Genomic DNA, 7,839 nt, shown 5'->3' on the forward strand with positions numbered 1-7,839 from the left:
ATCCAGGTTGGAGCTTGGGCAAAGGCTGGGGCAAGAGGGGCGCCAGAGTCCAGCCGCGCAGGACGGAAAACCGTGGCCCGCCCCCTGCCGGCGGGTAAGCCCGGGACGCACGCAGGCGCCGGGGGCTCTGCGGTGGCGGTGGCAGAGACGGCGGGGGTCCTGGAAGAGGGGCTGAGCGGTGGGAGAGGAATGGGTGGGCAGAGGGAGCGACGCAGGAGGTCATGGCCTGAGCGAGGGCTTCTTGGACGAGCAGAAAGAGAGAGAAAGAGTCTTGACTGAAGGGGAATTACTTTTCTTCCAAATTGTCTTTTAAAAAAACCTATAGAAGCTCTTGCTCTAATGACAGCCATTTATTCATTGATTTACAAATTGCTACGTTTAATGGCTAGCTATATTGTGTGGTTACCCTGGCAAGAACAGAATGTGTCTTATGCACGGTTTGGTCCCAGAGCTGTTACGGGGCCTAACACCCAGCAATCCTTAGGTAATTTTTGTTGTTAGCCAACCAACAATTAGGGTAATTCCTATCTCTATGTTGTTTTGAGAGGTGAATATTTAATGAGATTGTTTTCTGGTCAGTTTTGCCTTCCAGGTAATTATTTTACAATTGTATTTTGACAAAGACTCTTCCCTTGAGCAAACCTGAGTCAGATTCCTCTGAATTCTCTTCTCCCAGAGGCACAGAACTTGAGTTCCTTCCTTAGCCCCTTATCCAGTTTTGGCAAGAATCCTGCTGGGTCTGTTTAAGAAAAATCCCTCACCCTTTATATCTGATCAAATTCTGGATTCCTCACCTTTGATATCTCCTGCCCCTTGGCTGACCTTCTGCAAGAATCCTTCAAGTCAGTTTAGCCAGAAACCCCTGTTTCTGATGTTTCCTCTTAAAAATTTTCCATCTACAGACCCTAACTCTGCTGCTCAGCTGTAAATTCCCACCTTTCCCTGTGTTCACAGTGGTGCCCCAACTCTCTCCCCTGCCTGTAAAACCCGATCGCAATGGTTGCTTGAATAGTCTTCTTTACTGTCTTTAACAAAGGTGAGAAAAATTTTCCTTTAATGATTTATTTATTTTTGAGAGTGAGAGAGAGCAAGTGGAGGAGAGAGAGAGAGAGAGAGAGAGAGAGAATCCCAAGCAGGCTCTGCACTGTCAGCACAGAGCCCTAGGTGGGGCTCAATCTCAGCAACCCTGAGATCATGACCTGAGCAGGTATCAGGAGTCGGCTGCTCAACCCACTGAGCCACCCAGGAGCTCCAATGATTTCTAAAAGTTTAGATGGAGTTATAGAAATAATTATGTATATTTGTATTATGTATACTTAATCTCATGTGTATGACAATATATATAATAATGTATTTGTATATGTCACAGACACAAAGAATTGCCCCCTAAAAGGCCTGGATACATCAAATTATGATTCTTTTCAACTGTATGCACAATAACAGTGATATCCTACTAGAACAAATATCTCTTAAGATTACTCTGAAATTGATCTGTGTGACCTGATAGGCTAACAGTTTAGTACCATTTCACTTAACTTTTAAATTATTTTTTTTAATTTTTTTTAATGTTTATTTATTTTTGAGACAGAGAGAGACAGAGCATGAATGGGGGAGGGTCAGAGAGAGAGGGAGACACAGAATCTGAAGCAGGCTCCAGGCCCTGAGCTGCCAGCACAGAGCCTGACACGGGGCTCGAACTCACTGACCGTGAGATCATGACCTGAGCTGAAGTCGGACGCTTAACCGACTGAGCCACCCAGGCGCCCCTTAAATTATTTTTAATGTTTGTTTATTTTTGAGACAGAGAGAGAGCGGGGGAGAGGCAGAGAGAGAGGGAGACACAGAATCTGAAGTAGAATCCAGGCTCTGGGCTGTCAGCACAGAGCCAAACTCGGGGCTCAAACTCACGGACTGCGACATCATGACCTGAGCCGAAGTCGGACGCTTAACCAACTGAGCCACCCAGGCACCCCATCACTTTACTTTGCTTTTAAATCTCCCATCCCATGAGTTTCCTCACACCCAACACAGCAGACATGACTGTAGTGGAAGTTCTGAGGGAGATTTATTGCCAACAGAATTGGGGCCTAATACATTTGATATGTCTCACCTTAGAGTTATCCAAATTCAGAAGATCATGTTATTCTAAAAGTCTGTGGGACCTGGGGGCTAGAAACCAATGTCCTCTGGATTGCTGAGAAAATTGCTTTTGAGGAAAGATGTAGAAGCTGGTGGCTGCACCAGAAGAGGATGTCTGAGCTCACACCCCACCTACAGGTAAGGGCTTATCCCCACATCGAAACAAAATACCTCTGCCTGTCTGTAGGAACTGTTCGGTTGTTTGTTTCAAAGAGTGATCTGTAGTGTTTGTCTTTGGAACCCAGATCCAAACAACATAAAGTGCCAATGTGATATTTAGGAAAACAAGCGTATAGTGTATATGCAAGAGTTGGATAAATGGGGACAGAGACGCTCTACAAAATAAAAGGCAAAGTTCTTCATTTCACAAAAAGAACATGGCATTTTTTCTCAGTTCCTGAAGTATCCAACTTGAGAATTATCTGACATTAAAATATTAATGAAAATTTGAGTTATTACTTAAATGTTTGCATTTTACTATTTGTGTGTGTGTGTAAATTGCTACTTTAGTTATTAGTCCAAGTTTAACATTTAATCTGTTGCCTTCCTGTTGAAATCCAAGCTCTGGGTAAAGTTTCTAGCACCTCCCATGTTGCATTTTGTGTTAATGTGATGAATAACTTATGTGTTCCCCCATGTGAAATCATTTGGGAGAGGAAATGATTAAAGATGTGGACAGTTTCCCATCTGTTCCTGAGATATCTTCCCTATTGTTTCTTTTTTTTTTTTTTTTTTCAACGTTTTTTATTTATTTTTGGGACAGAGAGAGACAGAGCATGAACGGGGGAGGGGCAGAGAGAGAGGGAGACACAGAATCGGAAACAGGCTCCAGGCTCCGAGCCATCAGCCCAGAGCCTGACGCGGGGCTCGAACTCACGGACCGCGAGATCGTGACCTGGCTGAAGTCGGACGCTTAACCGACTGCGCCACCCAGGCGCCCCCCCTATTGTTTCTTAATTAAAGTTTTTCAAATATTTGCCTCCTGCATCCCATTGTAATTTTAAAACTAAATAAAAAATTATTTTTAAAACATTTATTTTAATTATAAATCTTCATTTCTCCTCAGTAAATAGTCAAGGGTGGGTTATAAAGAGTTATTTTGAGCCCACAAGTTGGTTTGAAAAGTTGTGCTGTGTACTGAAGTGGAATACACCTTATTCTTTTAAAAAATAATCTTGCCCGAGTGGCTCAGTCAGTTAAGTGTCTGACTCTTGATTTCAGCTCAGGTCATGATCTCACAGACAAGAATTCAAGCCCCGCATTGGGCTCTGGGCTGACGGCGCAGAGCCTGCTTGGGGTTCTCTCCCCCCTCTCTGCCCCTCACCTGCTTGCTCATGCACTCTCTCTTTCTCTCTCAAAATAGATAATAAACATTAATAATAATAATAATAATTTTTTTTAAAGTGAAATATAGCAATAAAGCCCAAGCTTCGGAATCAGACACACTTGGGTCCAGTTGTCCACTTTTGCTCTAACTCTTCAACTCTGGTAACAGCTAGACTTCTTTGAGCCTCAGTTGCCTTATTTGTAGGATAAGGATATCAGTATTTGTGTGACAGATGTGAAGATTAAACAAGAAGCTGTATATATTAATGTCAGGCTCCTATTAGATGCCAGACAAATGTTTCTTCCTTTTTATCCTGAGGCAATATGTATTTTTCCTTTGCATTACTGGTTAGCTTTTGAGTAGCTTAGATTTGCTTAGTGTTTGAGGCAATTATTTCATATAACTGCTTCAATTTATGACTAATTCGATGTACATAAATACACATACATTGATGGATTTTTAAAAAATCTTATTTGGTCCTCCATGTATGTCTTGCATGCATCCCTTCATTTCCCTTCTCATCACTCCTAGATCATTCTCTAATTCCCTCTCGGCAGGTTTTGCAATGGGCTTGTTCTCTATGCATTCATTAATTCAATAAATGGTTTTTCCAGCATCCACAATAACCACCCAAACTCTATTTTCCTGTCTCTTGCCCTCCAGTCACCTTGTGCAACCAGTCCAGTCCATTTTCCTGAAGTCCTGCGCTATTCTTCGGCTCATACTCATTCATGCATTTCACAAGAGCAGTGTTTACCAGCTGTGGGTCCTGATCTCTTCACAGGATGTGTAATTCCTTTGGTGGGCCAGAATTCTTTATAAATGAAACATGGAGACAAAAATGGGATATAAAATATCAGAGAACATGTCATGTCAGGAAAGGCAAATATGTGGGGTTCTTTTGGGAAACATTTTTGGAGCCACTATCCTGGAGGATGAAGACCCTAAGGAAGGTCCTTTACAGTCTAGCCTCAGTCCAACCTTAACTGTGAGCCACAAGTCCCCTTTGCACAACTTGCTCACATTTCTTCACCAGATCCCAACTTTCCCACCTCAACATTCTTCTTTTGTTAAAGACAAAAAAAAAAAAAAAAAGAAAGAAAGAAAGAAAGAAAGAAAGAAAACTTCCTGTCTCAGCCAGTTTTACTTGTCTTTCAGGGTCCAATGTATCAGTCACCATCTTGCCCAAACCTCTTACTCCCTCCATTTTCCCACCCCCTTCTCCTTCTGAAAGCTCAAAATCACTAGTTTCCTTTTAACTCTCATCCAACACGCCTGACTCTTACCAACCACCCACAGCTTGGCCAGCAACTCAGTTCTGGAAACTTCCAGTGTCTTCCTCAACACATTTCCAAATGAGTGTTGATTTAGGCTCTTTCCACTCTTGTTATTTATGGCAAATAACAGTATCACCATAAAAGTTTAATTCTATGGCAAAATATTTGAAGTCTTTTCTGTTGAAGCAGATATGACCTCTTCTTTTATGTGTCTTATTTTCCAGGCCCACATGATTTGTCTTCTATATGGATTGTGTCTTTATCAGGCAAACATTTAAATTTATAATCTTAGAAAGCAATTAGATTTGAAACAAAATCAAGTTCAAAACAAAACAAAACAAAGAACATGGTACCATATGACAAAAAGTGAGTCATATGTTCTTTGAGACAAATAAACCACATTGCTTTTATCTGATTTCTTTGCTTTAATTTCTTATTTTCCCATCCTGAAGTTTTCAAGAAGCCAAGCCATACTTTAGTACCTTAAATTTATTTTTCATATGCCTAATAACAGAATCAAAAACGGGCAGAACTAAGAAACATTAAAATTACATAAAATTAAGTTAAAAGTATATAAATTATAATTGGAGATGTTACCAGCTCATACTCAGTAATTGATAAAGTAGATAAAATATTTGTTAAGGATATAGAGAACTTGAAAAACATTTTGTCAATCAAATTAGCATAATTGATAATTATAAAACAACACCTAAAATATATATTCACTGCCCACTTGTAAAGGAAGCAGACATTGAAGGCTGATTAGTTAAATATGCAGTAGTACAAATAGAGCTACAGATATTGTGGAAGATTAAATTGACTCTTTGGTGACTTCAAAAATTACATGGAGAAAGTTATTCTTTTTCTTTCTACTGTGAATCTGTATTGTAATCCTGATACATTAGGTTCTAGTCAGTTAAGCTCTCATTGATTTTTGAACTTACTTGTTCACATTTAAAAAGTTTATTGGTACATTTTCAGATATGTCATCTAAAAATGAGTACTTTATAACCATTTCCCAAGATTACTAGAAAAGTTTATATGATTATGTGATATTTTTATACTCATTTTATTGAGAACATGGGATTAGAGATAAAGAAATGTGATCTTATAGTAGCATTTCAACCATTTAAGTACTCTGAGATAAGATAGTTACATTCCTCTTGATTACTTATTTATTTGTCTATTTATTTACTTTTGGTAGATGAGGTAGAGGGAGCCTCTCTGAATGACCAGAGCAATAACATAAAATTTTCTATGGAGTGACTTATAAAACCAGAAAGCTAATTCCCTTTCATTCAGCAAGAATGAAAGGAGTGTGTGCGCTTCATGCTGGGTACCGATTTCCAGACTTTGAGATTCAACTGGCTGGTGATTTTCCAAAAGCAAATTTGAAAGCCAATGTAAGGTTGCCAATTTTCTTTTTTGTTTTTTTTAAGTATGTAAAACGAATACCACATTTTCTCTGGTCATCATTTCACATAAGAAAAAACATTTTACACTGAAAGAAGTAGGTAGCATAAAATTTGAGAATGAAGAACAATACTTTAAACTGAAGAATAGGGTTTATGAAAAGCCCACCGTATATTACAATAGACTTGTAAATGTCCTTATAGATTGGACGTATTGTTGCCAAACTCTGTCCCAGACCTGATACACAAGCGGGACCACCTGAATATGAATCCTGTTTCCATGGTATTTGCAACCTTTCCACACTGGAATGTCAGAGAGCTGGAAGGTGTGTGTGTGTGTGTGTGTGTGTGTGTGTGTGTGTGCATGTTGAGGACAAAGTATCTTTGGGTGTCTTTTTTCAGCCTAAGCCAGTTTGTTTCAGTGTATCATCTATCGTTTTATGCCCTCTGAAAGAATATAGAGTTAGATTTGGGGGAAGATATTTTTTTAGGTTTATTTACCTATGTTGAGAAAACATGTGTAGAAGGGGCAGAGAGAGAGGGGAGAGAGAGAGTCCCAGTGCATGGGGCCTGATGCAGGGTTTGAACCCAGGAACCCATGAGATCATGACCTGAGCCAAAATCAAGAGCCGGATTCTTAACCGACTAAACCCCCCAGGGGTCCCTGGGGGAAAATATTTTTAAAGCCACCGTGGAGATTACAAACTGTAATAGAATGTGAAGGTTGTCTTCTATAGAATCTATGGAATTCACATGCACAACTTCTCCCTAAAATTCCACAGTATAAGAAATAATCGCCCTTAATAAATTAAATACCCAAGAAGAAAAAACTTCTTTCAGGTTATATAACTCCATGGGAGACCGCTGAGTTCTCAAGGTAGTAACCTGGATCCTGGATGCTTTACATTGTGCTATTTTCAATGGTATCAGAAAGTAAGGCTTATATTTGCTCTGGCTACTAGCAATTTCCATACTGCATTCTTACATATCTGATCTGAGCATGTGCTTAAATTATCAGATTTTTTAAAAGTTTGAGAAGGCTGGATCACACCATACCAAAAAGAGATCCAGCTTCAGTGAAGCATGAAGTAGTCAACTTCAATTTTTTTACTTAGTTATTATCTACTGTATTTCACCACACTGAGAACAGGTCTTCAAAAATTGCATTTATTCTAAACCACTCAAATGTGATAAAGGCAACTTGTGATGAAATTATAATAAAAATGCACTTACACTTGTTAAGAAATTTGATTTCCTATGCCTAATTAGTTTTTGGAAAGTGGAAATCAGGGTTTGAAGTACTAGTAATTTGATGTATCTACCAAGCAAATAAATCTCTTTTTACATGAAATTCCTGCTAAGCTCACCAAATAATCCCTATTACAGATACTTAGGGCATCTCTAATGACAGGGTAGCTTTAACGGCTACCAGAAAATTAATGATTGAAGGGTATACTAAAATAGTGATAATGTGATGACCAATAATTATATTAAGTTCTGTTGCTTTGCAAATGCCTTTATTTTATCAGTCAGAATGGTATTTTTATTCTGACAAAAGCTTCATGAAGACAAGTCTACTGGATATGAATTTAAGTAATTTGGCAGTCAAATAATGGAAATATTCTGTACCAGAAAGTTATATCCAAAGAAAGGTTTATATTTATATACCCATATAACATATTTA

General features: G+C 39.0%; 1 long non-coding RNA gene across 1 annotated transcript; it reads left to right on the forward strand.

The window, feature by feature from the left end:
* Nucleotides 1-9: 9 nt before the first annotated feature.
* On the forward strand, nt 10-5,119 carry LOC125934653 (uncharacterized). The gene is made up of 4 exons (XR_007461482.1): nt 10-94; nt 955-1,036; nt 2,116-2,277; nt 4,968-5,119. It is a non-coding gene; the product is annotated as an uncharacterized LOC125934653 (long non-coding RNA).
* The last annotated feature ends 2,720 nt before the right edge of the window (nt 5,120-7,839 follow it).

The sequence above is a fragment of the Panthera uncia genome, assembly GCF_023721935.1.
Source record: "Panthera uncia isolate 11264 chromosome A1 unlocalized genomic scaffold, Puncia_PCG_1.0 HiC_scaffold_17, whole genome shotgun sequence".
In the NCBI taxonomy this organism is placed as follows: domain Eukaryota; kingdom Metazoa; phylum Chordata; class Mammalia; order Carnivora; family Felidae; genus Panthera; species Panthera uncia.